Below are 16676 nucleotides of genomic sequence, written 5' to 3' on the forward strand. Positions count from 1 at the left end.
GGGAAAATTGAAGAAATTGTAATAAGAACTACCCGTGTCCATGTTTGACTTTCTCTGAAAGAAAGAATAATCTGGCATCATGTTCGACTTCAAGCTTTTTTAATAATGTACAATAAAATGTTGAAATTTAATTAAAGATAATTTATATTATTTGATTCATAAATGTTGATTCAGACGAATGATTTCGTTCGTATTTAAATAAAAAATCACAGAAGAATAAAAAAAAACAGATTTTTAACGGTATGACCTATTTGAAACCGGTTGGAAGATTCTAATTCCAATGTACTCTATACAAATCAATCCTGGAATTTAGTTTTTAAGATGTCACAATTGTACGCTGGTAATGAATTTTCCAACATAATATTCTCGTATTCGCTATTAAAAGTTATTCTGTCAAGCGACAAATTGGACGCTTACTGTTGTTATGTCGTATGAATACGTGTCTTGCCACACTGTATCGCAACTCCATCACACGTGATAAATACATTGCTAGATACTCTACCTATAGCGCATATAAATTATGCGAAGACATACATATGTATATACGTACGTACGTTTCTAGCACCTCGCTGTAAAATATGCCATTAGTGGAAAATGAAATAATTCGGCGACTGGTACATAGCATACTCGCGTTAGATAATTATTGGTTCAACAAAAATTAAACACGCATCATTTTAGACTTTTTCATTCAATAACAAAGATGACGTAATTGCTATTGTTCTTTCGTCTAGTAACTTCAATACTTGTAACTTTATTTCCAGCTGCGTTTTAAATTGTCTTAATATAATCATGGCTCATATTTGTGTCTCGTTATAGTACTAATGAAATTTCTGAATGCTTTTGTTGAAGTAATTACTTCTAGGAAAACTCTACATCATTTCATTTGTTTACCCGTTACCTGGACCCGCTACGAAGAAAATAGAATTTAGTGAAGTAAATAAAAATTATAAAAGGAGAGGTCTATATTATTGTGTCCTTGAATATCAATGTTGTTTTGTGTTACAAGGTCTAGAAACAAAGAGCTATAAGTAGATTTTTATTTCTGTCTCTTGTAACTTTCAGCTACAGTTACACACCAAGGTTAATTTTTTTGGCAATGTCCTTTGCTGTAAATGTGTCAACGTGCTCCCTATCACCTTCAATTGTACTACTGCTTTAATTGTAACACTGCTAGATTGAGGATCTGGACCAGCATGCACTATACTTATACTTACTTCAATATATATTTCTATTACAAATTCATCCTTCCTCTATTAGATGACCTCAACAGCTTTATATGACGCATACGATATTATATACAGGGTGGTTGGTAACTGGCGATACAAGCGGAAAGGGGGTGATTCTACGCGAAAAAGGAAGTCGAAAATATAGAATAAAAATTTTTCGTTTGAGGCTTTGTTTTCGAGAAAATCGACTTTGAATTTTCGCTCCGTACGCGTGCACTTTATCACGTCTCGTTATAACGGATCTCACTGTAGATCGTTGTCTCGATGGAAAAATTAAAAAAAAAATTTTTTTATTCTATATTTTCGACTTCTTTTTTCGCGTAGAATCACCCCCTTTCCACTTGTACCACCAGTTACCAACCACCCTGTATACATAAAAGTTTTCTATAATAAATGTTCAAACGTGATTGCATGAGTCACTATATATGCAACAGAACTTAGGAATAGAAACAGTATGAAATAAATTGCGAAGTGGCGTCAACTATTCGGATATCGAAATCGATGTTAAACGAGCGTTTTCCGCCGATCGCGTTTTTTGTTGTCAATCCGTCGACCTGTTTCTTATCCAATTAATCCAAAGAGCAAGCATCGGGCTGCATCGTCGCGTTTCGTCCTGCAACCGAGAGTTAAACCAGTCATGGGGGAATACCGCAAACAAGGTACACAGCCTTTGTTATAATGGCTCTGCTTCCTCTAAACCGTATGCATTTGCTACGTCTTTGAGAGGTAAACGATATATAGAAAGCATTATAGGTCGGCGAAAATAAGACGATCGATGGAACCGCTAGAAATTTTCTTTCCTCTCCTTCCATGAACGAAGAAGTCTTCTTATCGGTTTTAGCGATCGTTAATGCTTCTCCCAGAACGACGGAAGAAGTCTGGAACTACTTATTTCCTCCGGTAGCCGCGATATAAGTCGGCCGGAGATCGGAAAGTCATATTGTACCGATCGCCGAGACATTTGCGAAATCCAGCCGCGTGCTTGTTTTCCTTTTGTTTGAATTGCTACCGCTTTTTGGCCCATCGTTTCTGTCTGCGTTTCCACGTTTTTTTGCTTCGCTGTGAGAAATCATCCCGGGAGGAACGCTGCGTTTTCAGTACCGTAATTTTGTTTGCTCCAAGTTAAGCCCACCGGAAGTTGTTGATAGAGAAATCGTTTCGCTACGTTTTCATGCATATGCGGGAGCAAGAATGTGTGTGATTTGATAGCCGAAATTTGCGAATTGACTCGATAGCCGAATGTAGTCCATCTTTGAGAATGGTAGCGTATTTGCTGAATTATTTCATAAACAAGAATCTGAACTCTGATCGTTTTATTTTTTTTAGTAGAAGTCAAAATCGTATTAGAAATGATTATATAATAATTTTCTATATAAATTACACATACAAAATTTTAACAGTGTTCGCGTCGTATAAACGATACCATATGTCATCCTGCTCTACTTACTCACTTAAATTCTTATGTTTTATTCGTTTAATTAGCATGCTTATTTATTTTGTACCTTTTTTCCTTCATTTGTAATATATTTACAGAAATTTGACCCGTAAATCAGAAACTGATGAATTTTTTTAATACATCATAACAGAATATTAAATTTTTTCTCATTGCTAATTATTTAATGTATTATCAATTTAATTGTAAAATCAATTCGTAATCATATACGAATATAGGATACATCTTCTGACAAATTTCCGATCGTTTCAAAGTTTTTCCAAATTTTTAAACCAATTAAGGCTACATTTTGTCGATTACATCTCTGTAGTTATTTATTTCTCTGGATCTCTAATTTGGGACAATTGAACAGTGTGAACGCTCGGAACGGAAAGGGGGTAGCTCAGAGATGTGTGATTGGATAAATGTCGAAAACAAATAGGATGATTCCATTTAGAAAAGAGAGGAGGTAGAAACAAGTATGGGAAAGGGAGGTAGAGTGAGAACACTCCTCAGCACGACCATTGTTCAACATGCGTTCATTTTAATTGAAAGGATACATGGTGCACACGAAACCTAACAAACGGCACGTGTCATCGCGCCAGCTTCAATATTTGCGCTCTAGCACATAGCCGCTGAGATTGAAATGAATTGAATGAATGCTGGGACGCTGCTAAAAACAACAAGGTACTGTGCAAATATATAGAAATACGAAAAGTATAACGACGACACTTGTGTTCAGTCGTTGGCAGTTGTAAACAAGTGTGACGAGTAATACCACTAGCTGTCGAGAGATATGGTTGTCGAGCGCCTTTCGATAACAATACACTAAGCATGCCGCATTTCACTCAGGCGTGTGGATTTTTATATTTTTATTACAACTTCCCAAAAAAGCATTCGCGAATCTATCTATGCTACATACATGACATTCTTTCATATTTCTACCCATAGAAAGCTATGATCGTTTCACGAAAACAAATCTAGGATTCTCCTTCGGCTTCGATAAAATCGAAGTAACAGTGACCACAAGAGGCAGTCGCACGCAAATTGTGAACACAAAGAAGAATTTCAACATGTAACAAGAGAGAAACGTTTCTCGCTACTAGTTGCGAGAAGTATAATAAATTATAATTATATACTGGGAATTATTATTTTCATGTATGAAGTTATATAAATTTTCATTACGAAGCTCGATATTGCGGGAGACAATAAGCTCGTAAGTTCTCTGAAAAGAAAGCGTATCGCTATCGGGAACTCGTTTCGTTTTCTCAAATCTCGAAAGTCGCGCACGAAATTCCTGGCGCGTACTCACAACGGCGAGAATATTGTAAGGATGCTGTGAATGTCGAAGAAACGGCAAGTGTTGGCAACAAAAAATTCGCCCAGGATTCCGGTGGAAAAAGCGTGCAATGCGGTCTAAATATTTGCTCGAATCGCAATTGTCGTTAGAGGGTAGGGTGATGGAAAAAGTACGTGGTGCGCGCGGAATACACGCATTCTTTGGCTGGGTTGGCTGTTTTAATTGAAACGGCGCGAAAGGAGGCGTAGTCGGCGGCAAAAACACCGGCACGCGGCAATATTTGCAGCGAAGTGTAGAAATTGGAACGACTCGCCCTGAAGAATGGCGTCATTTTGTTTGGCCGGCTTTGTTCGCGCCGTTTACCCGTTTCCCGACGTTGCCCAAGCATCCGACCGATCGATCCCCGTCGAATACGAATAAATCCGATTCCGTCGTCCGGTTATTCGATGCTAAATACTCCGACGATTGTTCCACATGCATTGCTCTTCGTCTATAGAACGTGTGAGATTCCATTAAATGCGATTTTCGAATATCGATCGATTTTTCACAAACGATCGCTTCTCTAGTCGTTTCCTAAATTCGTTAAGCTTTTCTTCAAAGTATCGGAAACACGAATCGTTTCAATGTAAAGTGACTGCAAAAAATACTTGCGTATCATTGTATTTATTATAGCATTTACATACTGCGGCAAAGCCTGCCGTTCCTCTGTAGTGTTAAATTAGTAGTCAATATTCGTTTCGATAGTCAACTTTATTGTCTGAGATTTGGTTAAATTGGAACGCTATTATTAAGTGGAAGGATCAAAAACAGTGAATGGGAGAAAAGGAGCAATCAGTATTTCATTTTTCGTCTTTATAGTTCGTTTGACTACTGTGCAAACGAAACACACGTTCGAATATTCTTTGTCTTTAACACTAATGCTGTTACATCTATATAGCTTAAGTATAAGTATATATTACATGTAAATAATCCTAATGTTAATCCTTCGTATTTCAAATTACATTATACATTTTATCGTGACTTACTGTTTCTTCGTATACATATTTACATTATATGTTGTAATATTACTTAAATATAATAATAGTTAAAATTCGTAGGAAATCGTTATATAGATTAATAATACAAGTTAGTTTGATGACAGAAAATTTTGTTTCCGACCATTTCATGTGCACTTGGTACTGGCTGGGGAGTATGAACAAATTAGATTTTCGAAATTTATTTCGTTACAACCTCTTCTTTTTCCCTGTGTTCCTATTTCATAGGTTCCCACTAAAAAAAAGTGTCGTGCCTCTGTGTGCATACAATAATGAAATTGTGAAAATTTAATTTCCATCCGTAGCTGAATTTACGTCGAAATTTCTTTCGCCTGTCATCTGTCGTCTAAAATGCATTTTTATACCATAAAATGAACATTATTCGACAAATACATCCTAGCTCTATTCGTGAGTGTTTACGTTAACAGTTGAAAAATTTGAATACTAAAAAAAACCAATAAAAACCAAAGAAAACCAAATAGAAAGACAATTTTAACTGGGCTGTATTACAAACTGAAGAACCAGCTTTTAATTGATGTCAATGAATTTAATTGTATCATACAAATAATTTTATCAATAAATAAATTCCACCAGTCTTTCAAAAGAATTCATTCTTCGCTAACTAGGAACCAAAACTATTAAAATGTGTGAAGAATGCAAAACAACGATGATTTCCAAAAATATTATTACAAACATCGTATCTCTCGAAAATTCATGAATGTCAATGATTTGAAGTAAGAAATTTATTCTGCTGGAAATTAAAGTATACCTAACTAAAGGATACCTTTAAAGATAATTAAGACCATCTTCAAGTTGCTACAAATCTCTTCGAACAAACTGAACTGGTGTTCAATGAATAGTCGCCGAATACATTGATTCTGCCACAAGCCACGCGTCAAAGGGGACCGCGTCGAGGGACATAAGGAACGTTGGAAAATCGAAAAGGACGAAGGAAAGGCAAAACCAAACTGCCTGAATTCCGGCAATGTGGCCGGGCGCCATTTGCCGGTACGACACATCCGAAGATTCGTGGAGGCAAAACTAAGTTGTTGAAACTCGCTTGGCAGTCGTCAAAGCGGCGCGACATCGAGGCAAGTGACATGGTAGCGCAACGTGGAGGGATTAGCACAGGTTCTCGTGGCAGTTTCGTGACCGACTGGCACCAGCCACCGCAGGATCTAATTGTGTGCCCTGTATTTCTAACCCACACACACGCGCACACTCGTGTACACATACACGCGTGCATTGCATATCGTGTAATCCACGGAATGATTTGTATTCAAAGCTCGCCAAGGAGATAACGTAACGTCGCGATACCAGCTATTCTAATTGACTGGTTGTGTGCTTTTTGCTGTCCGTGCTCTGATACGTCGCTTTTCTAGAGTTGCAGTTTCGCGTTTTCGTGGTCTTCCAAATAGTTTCGAAGGAGGTATATGCATATTCGAAGTGGAATTGTATATTCCTTAGCACATGCCATACCAACGTGGGAAATTAACGTTGTGTAATTTATGGTTAAGCGAAAGAAAGAGCCGCACATATGAAATGAAAACCAAATGAATGAAATTCATATCATGTGAAAAGCGTTCGTATCTTTCGTTGCGTTAATATAACGTTACAAAATAAATCTGCAACATTTCCTTCCTTAAACCAACAAACATTAAAGAAGCAGTAAACAAGCTACGCTTCTAGAACTTTGATTATTTATTCATTACTAATGAACTTTCTTCTTTGTGTTATTTCTTCATGAATAATTAAAACTTCCATTTGATCGGAAAATATTTATTCCGACAATAAATAGATTTCTACGTTATTGGATAAAGCTGCACAAAGTACGAATTTCCTATTAAAAGGAGGGGAAGATTAAGAGAATTTTATTTCACGTTTTTAATTTGCTTTCCCCTGTCAGAAAAAGGAGTATGATCGAATTACCTGTCGGTAGCCTTTATAATTATCTTTCTTTCATCTCTCGTATCACTGAGGAACTACAATTATTAAAAGAATCCTGCGTTTCGATTAACCGACGGATTTGTGCGTAACGAAATAAATATCTTGCAATTTCTCTACTCTCCCCGTTTTCCTCGGCTTTGAGGTTGTAATGCTAAACGAAAACGCAAGTCTGATCGTTTGAAAACCGACGGTTTTTTAGGGATCATTGACGATTTTCATCGTATTAACAACATGATAAAAGATGTTCGCTGATATGTCAATAAAGTCTGCGAGGAAAAGTTGTAAATTTAAAAATACGTGAGGTGTATGTGTCGTCCGTGATACTTGTAGCTGCTGGCTGTAGATGTCGCTGCTGGGATGCTGCTATTTTTCTTCTAATTTAGATGCGTGGAAGAAAAATCGGACACGAGAGCCGGGATTCCAACACGGGTCCCGAACTATCACAGTGGTTAGCACTACCGTCGTCCGGTGGTAGTTAGTGTCGAGTGGCGGTATTTGTTGTCGAGTGCCGCCACATACGGAACAAATATAAAATTCTTTTACGAGAAAATTGATATCAAGTTGATGAAGCGAATAAGCTGTTTCTCGTAAGTAGAGTAAGCTACTTTAACTTAGATTTTCATTCGATTCTTGGGCCTCGGAATGTACCTATATCCACCCTGTCCGTAATTGTCATAATATTAAAATCAATTTATAACATCAACGATTTTATTCCAATATCAAAGATAATATTACTATTATTAGGTATTGTATATTAATATACCATTAAATATAGGAAAGCCTAAATAGAGTGTCGAGAATTAGTTAAAGTCAGAAGTTTGACACGGACTACTCGAAACATCGGAGAGATTAACACAGTTCTGTAATTGGTTTCGTAGCTGCCTGGTGCAGCTGTGAGTCGCAATTGCGTTCGATCGCGGCACATGTATATGCAGCCCTCTCGAGAGGACATCGAGTCGACAAATTACGTTTACTTTCACATCCGAACAAGCTGCCACCGTGCTTAAATTCATCGCGCACTCCACTTGCAACTACTTGATCTTAGCAATGACTGGATCAACTGGAAACTTTTCGAAAGCATTTCAAATGTCTGATCGTTGATTAGAATCTCGTTGGTCCTTCCTTGCGATTCCTACGTTCCCTCTGTCTTATGCAAGATGTCACAGTTAAATTTAACTGAATTGTTTCTAAATTATTTTTTTTTTGCTGTTGAAAATAAGGAAACGTGACAAATTGTGAGAAGCGTTTTAAAAATTGTCGAGAGAACTTTGGTTCCAAGCATCGGAACAGAAATATAATCTCGATAGTCACGTCTTAAACAATCTCGTTTAACGCACATAACACATTTTTTATAAAAACTTGCTGTGGTTCGAATACTTTGGTCAGTCTCTACGCGTACTTGACGATACGATCGAGATACAAGAATTTTTGCAAATAATTAAAAGCAATTTTTACAAATCGTGAGAAATGTGTTAATTAGTAGATTTGTATTGATAACACGAAGTTTATTGAGCGAATGGATAAAAGTAGAGCATCATAGTTCACAACTTGAACTGAATCCCGCGGGACCATGTTGTCGTGTTAAATTTATTCGTAGAGCTGATGCACGTTCAGCGTCATCATAAAATCCAGTCACATTCCTAAATGCATCTTTACACCATAAAACAGCCATAAACGTAGTCACGTCGTGTTCGATGAAGCCTTTTCATCCGCAGGCTTCCTTCAGTTAAGCAAATCGCAAAACTGACTCCGTAAAAAGGTGTACTGTACGTTACCTTTAATTGCCACTTCGTTATTAATTTGTACACTTTGACCAAATGTAAGTAATTACATACTTGCATTACTCTGTGTACGTACTCTGCACACTTGCGAGCAACAGTGTACATTGGTGTCGTAAATTTATCTCCCTTTTCCTCGATCGGCGAAATGAGAGCGTTCTCGAAAATAAAGTTCAATCGTCCATTCGCAGATTAAATCTCTGATTTTCGTTCGTTCCAGCGTGAAAATCCCATATTGATATCGACGTTTTCTACAAAATTCAATTTGCCGTTGTTTACCGTAACACGCGAACGATTGCTTCGCGATTTACCGAAGTAACTTTAATTTTCGTAAAAAAAGAAAAGAGAGAAAGAAAAGAAAATAGATCGTTGCACAACCGGATACGCGCGATGCGCGTCGTATGGTATGACGGACAGAGGCACAGTAGGAAAATTCGATCACATCCTGGAAGCGTTTTTGTGCGACACGTTCGTGGCTCAAAGTTGTTTCTCGAAAAGCATAAATACACGTCTCTTTCTATGCCAGCTCGGAGTATCTGAAATTTAATTAGCAAATGTCAGCTAGCGCGTTCTGCTCGCAGAGTTGATTAATGTATAGACCAAGGATTAAAGAGTAGCACGAGTATGGAGGCCATTCCAGAGCCAGCCTTCCGTTTCCCACTTACGTCGTAACGTGTAATCACACGGTTTATTTGCATGAAGGATATCGTTCGGGACTCACATCGAGGTGTAATAAAAGCTTTCGTCCCTCTGGAAATGGTTGGTTGTCTTTGCATCGATAGTTTTGCTACAATTTCTGAAATTTCAGGAGAAATTGAAGTGACAGGAGAAACGACGTTTCCTGACGTAAACCTGATTATATATTTTTTATTATTTTTAGTTTTATATATAAATTTTTTTTAGTAGTTAGTCGTGCCTATGTTATGCTACATTAATAATTGTCCTTATTTAAGAAAATAACTCTCAAAGACGAAGATTGAAAGTATGTTTCTGAAATATTTTCTTCCTTACACCGCTAGAAGCAATGCTAAAAATAGTGGGATTATACGAATCGATTATATAAATTTTATGCTTTTGAACGATTGTTTTTTTTTTTTGGAAATGACTTCGCTTTCAATATTTCGTATGCTCCTGTATATTATATACATTCTGTGGATTTTTACGCATGAAGATTTTCCATAAATACAATCTAGTTGTATCAAACTGTTAGTAATAAAACGTAATAGCTTTATTTGAACTTGTTTGAAAAGGATGCGTAGGCTGTAAGTTAATAATTCTCATGTTGAAGTTCGTCGCGTCAGGTTCTGGATATTCTCCATTTTCCTTTGAGTTTATTGGAATGCAAGCTGTAATATCAGGAAATTGGAAGTAGAATTTAATTTTGAATTTTATTGCCATATTTTTTATTTTCTATCGCATGGAAAAAATTAAGGAATGTTCACTGAATGTACCACTTCATATCTGCTTCTTCTTTTCAGATTTATTACAATCATCCCTTTGATGTTCTCAGCTTTATCGTAAATAGTTTTGTATTTCGCAACTTTTCTGCATAAAATTCCTTCTCACTGCAGTTGTTACGAACCGGTAACAAAAATGTCTCTGAAAGTTTCAGTTTATAAGGTAAAATTAAATGCACTTTACGCACACTCTTAGAATGTGATTATTACGTAAATATGTACATTATACGCACGCGCAATGTTATTACTTCGTGAATTATAATACTTTTATAAACTTTCAATGCTCTACGGTCACAGTATTACAATCAAATGTTCCAAAGACGTTCTTCCTTAAAAATAAAATGGAAATAACGTGTTCCTTCGGACCAATGAAGGTTCCGTCCTTCCTCAGGCAGGCCAATCACGCTCCCAAAGTTGCTCTTATAATACCGATGTAAAGTCAATCTCGGGTAAGCCTTGGTTCGGCAGCTTTATCGGCGAAGAAAGATTTCGCGTAATATGCAAAGCAGCCGAAAGTCGATCCGTCCCAGATCAGCATAAAAATTGCAACAATGTTATCATGGATTCTAGTCTTGACTGATAGTACCGTTTTTTATAGGTCGGCTCATTTATCACAAACATTTTTGTTGAAGTAACTACTTCAAGAAAAACTCTACATCTTTATTTATGTAATTCCAACATAGAAATTCTTCAACGAATTCAGTGATAGATATAACATAAGAATTAACAACCACCAAAAGCCACTAGTTACTCAATTACTTGACACGACAAATCAGATCCGCAGGCTAAAAAGACATTACCCTCTAGATTTAAACATGAGATTCAGCTAGAATCAAACATACGATAATCACTTATTCACATTATAGCACCACGCCAGTGTAATTTACTTATAATTCTCAATGAGAATTGGTTGTAAACTACTTCCAAATAAAAAAAAAAAAAATCTTTATTTATGCACATCCGTGACCTGGAGACCGCTATTATGCAGAAATATTCTAAATAAGGAGAGGTACATATTATTGTACCCTTGAATACACATTATGTTTTGGGTTGCAAGGTCTAGGAACAAAGGAACTAATAAACAGATTTCTATTTATGTTCCTTATAGCCTCTAGCTAAAGCTATAAGGTTAACATTTTTGGTAATATCCTTTTGCTATAAATACATGAACGTGCTTCCTATCGATTCCATTGTATTGTAACATTAAGAGAGTAAGGATCTAAATCAGCATAAACTTACACATTATACTTATACCTTTAATTATTTCAATATATTTTTCTATTACAAATTCATCCACTCGTTCTTCAATCAGTCAGCCTCAACCTCAACAATTTTGAATATATCTATTGGCCAAGTAGTTCTTTCTGCTTTATCGACAACGTATTCGATTATTGCTCCGTAATAGCATTCCGTTTATGAGGATCCGTCTATATGAAATGCTGAAACAGATAGAGTCTTAAATTAAATATTGTAGGAGGCACAACGTATGTATATGAAATATTTGCAATGAACTATGAGGAAATACGAAATCAAAGACGTAAATCAAAACACATAATACAAATAAAAGTAATGAGGAAGTGCAGAGGTCCACACGAAATAACAATTACTTGAAATTAACGCCTTAACCTACGATTTACGTTCGATCATCGTACTACGGGCTATGCCCGTAATATTTACATTTAGTCCGATTATCTAGTACGAGCTATGCCCGTAATATTTACGTTTGGCTCGATCATCGTACTACCAGCTATGCCCGTAATTGTAGGTGAAGGAGTTATTCGATGCTTTTGAGGTATTGAATATTATATTAATCGATTAATTTAGAATTAGCAATTATTGAGAATTCGGTATATCAGTAAGAATATATATTCTAATTAATAAACACGAAAGATTTCCATTTGCCAGGTAGCCTAGTTCCAGTTTAATTAATTATTTCCTCATAAACAGACAACAATGAGTTAATTGATACTTGTTTCATAAAGTAATCAAGCTAGCTTTACATTCTCTAAATGAACATCCAATATTCTTCAACTTTAAACAGTTGCCACTCGAACCTATTAAAACACGCCACGAAGATCTAACTTCTGGTCGACGATTTATTCCGACACGGTCGGAAAAGGAATTTCTTCTCGAACCGATTCCAATCGACTGTTTTCGCCAGAAGGTCCCGAAGCTTTTACACTGAATAATTATCAACTGGATTTCGAAGGACAAGATCTGTTCGCGGCCAGATCCGTTCGTCCTTCCGCGCGAACCAGATCGCAGGGCGGAAATTTAAGAACTTACTTGGAAATCCCTTTCATCAGGAAAACGGACGGGCTCTTATTGTTAGCACTGCGAGAACTCGTTTTCCACCGGTCGGCCATTCATTCTTACGGCGTACATAACTGCCTTCGCTGAAAATCTCATCTCCTGACAAATTTTGTTACGTGCCCGCAGCAATTTCCGCGTATAGTTCTCCATTGCTCCGTTCCTCGGTGTTTCAGTTCCTGTAACATAGCCTGTCACATTTCAAATTGAACTGTTCTCCACTCCTCTATTCTATATCATAGCAAGAATCAAAAAGCTAGTTTGAGCTTTCGCTACGACGGTCCGAGAACCAGATAATTTAACGATTACACACGGTGACTCGCAAAAGTATTCCAACACTTGTAGATATCTCTTATGAATGTAACATATGTATGTTGTATAGAACAATTTGAGATTTTTTGGCGAATGACGAATAAACTTCCTTTTAATGAAGAAAATTTGAATCCGTTTCATACAACACATGCAATATACAGATAAAAACTGTCTACGATAAACAACTCATCCTTGTCACGTAAAAACTAGGTTCAACAAATCATCTTACCACCAAATTCTTGATACATCCCGGGCACATGTAACGGAATGCAAAAGCACCCTTTGAGTCGCGCGTTGAATATGCACGCGTTCATCAGTGGTTCCTGAATGCGCGATCTCTCCCTCTCTCTCTCTCTCTCTCTCACGCATACCCGCGCGAACTCACACACAGAATCGAAACAGAGAATACAGTGGAAGCACGCCAGGCGTGTAAGCTCGTGCCAGTTCAAGTCGGGTCGGTTGCATAATACGCGTGAACCGCAGAAAATAGCCGCGCGAGCTGAAACGCGGAGCTCGGAAAATTACGAGCTCCTTCATCTTCCCTTTGCCGGCCAACGCAGCAAGGCTCAAAGGACAAACCGTCTCGTGGAAATTCACAATCGCTCGTGCAAACGTGTCCTGCTTGACTCTGTGTGTTCCTGTGGTTCACACCTGTATACGAATTTCCTTTGTATTCGTACAGTATATCTGTGTCTCTTTCCGTGTATCTGTATATACATGTACACGCACGTCTGTCTGCTTGGTTGGACGACTGAGTCAGCTTTTAAGCTCGTTGCTCATCCAGCTGAATTGGCGAAGCCTCTTTGGATGGCTGTCCCTCTTTCACTGGCTGTGCTTCTTTCTCTTGCCCATGGAATATATGACAGAGAGACGAGAGAATATGAAATTAATTAAAAAGGTATCGGATACACGGATTTCTACTGACACACGCTCGCGAGCTCGTCCACGACACGACTGCTTGTTTCGCTCATTCTTTTTGTCATCCTCTCTTCCGGCTTCGTTTGAAGCGACTCGAAACCTTTGATGAACCGTCCTTGAGTAGATTTCTAGATTGCGATGAATTACGGTGATTCGTGTGATTGAATGACCGAGCTTTGTCAAGCTATCGAATGGTACGGCGGACGTTTAGCGATGTTCTATTTTATTCGTATGATTTCAAATTACAGAGTAGTCTAATAAAGAACGTACAGGATGTCTTGTTCGTTCTTAATAGAAATAAAATTACTTTGCCCGTGTTATCTTTAAAATGAAAATAACAAGGTACCTATTTGAGATGATTCATTATTTGAAATTATCTTCCTTATTTTTATTTCAAATTCAATTTGCTCAAGCTTGTTCGATACTTAGGAAAGTTACATACAGTTGACAGAACGTTAAACTCTCAAACATATGCTTGCTTTTAACATCCAGTGTACATCACACTTCTTGATATAAGTGTTTCCTCATTGACACACAAAGAGACACTGAATAGAAACATTCCGCAGCGAGAGCAGTTGGGCAACAGCCAGCATGGGCGCAATTAGTCTGCAACGATAATTCTCTAGAATACTAACCATTAGCCCAGTTCTTGCGTCAGGAAAGCATGCATAATCGAGAGACGTACCTTGCCTTTTTCTCCTCGTTTCGTCAGACAATCTGTTCGCCTTATCTTTCCCTTTTCGCTTTCTTTAACCCTCTACTAGCTCGATTCGTCTTTTATCCGCGACTTCGAATCGTATACACGATCCATCCAGCTAGAAACTACAGAGTAGCACTCGCGAGACATGATATGACAAGATAGCTTGAAGAGCCGCGTGTTAACGTTTCATCGGAATTACTTGGCGAAGATTACTTGGTCGGAAGGACAGTTGAAATGAAAAGATGCAGAATTAAACGTACCGCGCGTGAAAGTTTTACTTCAGGGACTGCGCTAGTTTTCCTTGATTAAAGGAATTCTTGTTTGAACGATTGCTTGTTTGTGGAACGAGTTTAAATGGCCACGCGCAATGTTTCGTATGGACTAATTAATCAGACAAACTATATATATTCTAATTTCGTGAGAAGGGACTACTTAATGTATTCTTCAATGATTAAGTATGATATACTTAACTATACAATATTTAACACACGTTAGATTATTGAAAAGTATGGTGGAAAAAATGACGTCGATACGTTTATCGAACGATATCGAAGTGAATATATCAAAAAACACACACTTCTCTCAATTTCATTTAATGGTAATAAGAATATCTATTTTAAGATCTGTAAAATAGAATAGGTACTAGATACTAGTTAAATTACCTGACTTTTTGGTGGTTTTATGCAAACATAGCAATCAACGTGTTAAAATTTGATTTCAACGGCACGAATTCGCAATCGAACTTAAGTTTGTGACAAGATGCGTTCAGTGGAACCCAATTCAGACTTTGTTAAGTATAATAGAATGCATTAATAATCTCTCGCGGTTATTGTCTGTTCCCATTACATTCTCGTGATTCCTGGTTATAATTACTGTTGTGTTCACGCTTCCAATAACCGTGCTGGTTAATGATATTTTATGGATATCCTATCGGTTTCCATAATTCTACATCTGTATTTTAGAGCTTCCGTTTCCGCTCAAACTACGTTCCTTGGAAATAGTGGGTATCTCCCTTCCCCTATCTCTGTCTCTCCCTCTTTAAACAGAATAATGCAGCAAGTTAGCCAGATATTATATTATTAGAGTATTGGAAGTATGAAATTATTTAAATATAACTAAACACTTTTAAATCTCCTTCCTCATCGATATTAAAACGCTTGTTTTTTTTCTATTCCGCGTCAAAATTTCCGTCCGAATGACGATCATTTCAGCTATTAAAAAATAGAATGATATAGGTAACTTGCGACAGTTGTTTTTCCAAAACTAATTTAACTTTTGGGAAACTTTGCTTGTAAATAATCGTTTGTGTAAATTTCTTCTTTTCTCGTTCGAGTCAATTAATATTCGATGACATAATCAAATCGATAAATATCGAATAAATCGGCCAAGTCAGGTTTCAAAAATTTATTCGTCAGTGAGATAATATATTTTAAGGAAGATGTATTGGGAGCTTGACTGGGGTCAGCTTTGAAGTACGGCGATCGATACTAACGACTTGAAAAATACGTAAACATTCTCTGCCCGTGAATTATGGAACAACATATTTTTAGAAGATCTTCCTTTACGCCACTGCAAGTATTCTTGAAACAATTTAAATAATGGTTACTCTACTTGTATAATATGTTTACACACGAGAAGGGTCCGCAAGAACTTTGTTTTATCTAGGTTAGAAATTTCCCAAAACTTGTAACCATTTCCTCGACTACTTGAGAATTCTACTTTTCCTTGCTAACTGATTTACCGCTAAAACTCTTAGCATATATATATATATATATATAGCATATATCATATATATATATATATATATATATATATATATATATAGCATATATCATATATATATATATATATATATATATATATATATATATATATATATATATATATATATATATATATATATATATATATATATATATATATGCTATATATATATATATATGCTATATATATATGTATATATATATCATATATATATATGTATATATATCATATGTATATATGTATATATATATATGTATATATGTATATATATGTATATATATATATATATATATATATGTATGTATATATATATATATATATGTCGGGTTCGCATTATGATTAGGGTTAGGGGCGCGTAACTTTATTTGGATTAGACATTGTTGTTAGGCAATAGAGAAGATATTTACTAGTACAAATATGATTATTAGTACAAGTGTGGATATTACGGAATTGACAAATAACCGTGGTGATTAGACAGTAATGACGATATATAATAAT

The 16676-nt window shown here is 36.5% G+C and overlaps 1 protein-coding gene and 1 long non-coding RNA gene across 12 annotated transcripts in view; one reads left to right on the forward strand and one right to left on the reverse strand.

The window, feature by feature from the left end:
- The window catches only part of LOC126872833 (zwei Ig domain protein zig-8-like), a 444324-nt gene that overhangs the window by 351215 nt on the left and 76433 nt on the right, over positions 1 to 16676 (forward strand). The gene's annotated exons all lie outside the window — the stretch shown is intronic.
- On the reverse strand, positions 11417 to 16186 carry LOC126872847 (uncharacterized). Its single transcript, XR_007692223.1, has 3 exons — positions 13026 to 16186; positions 12461 to 12663; positions 11417 to 11613 (listed from the first exon to the last, which is right to left on the reverse strand). It is a non-coding gene; the product is annotated as an uncharacterized LOC126872847 (long non-coding RNA).

The sequence above is a fragment of the Bombus huntii genome, chromosome 14 (assembly GCF_024542735.1).
Source record: "Bombus huntii isolate Logan2020A chromosome 14, iyBomHunt1.1, whole genome shotgun sequence".
Taxonomy (NCBI): domain Eukaryota; kingdom Metazoa; phylum Arthropoda; class Insecta; order Hymenoptera; family Apidae; genus Bombus; species Bombus huntii.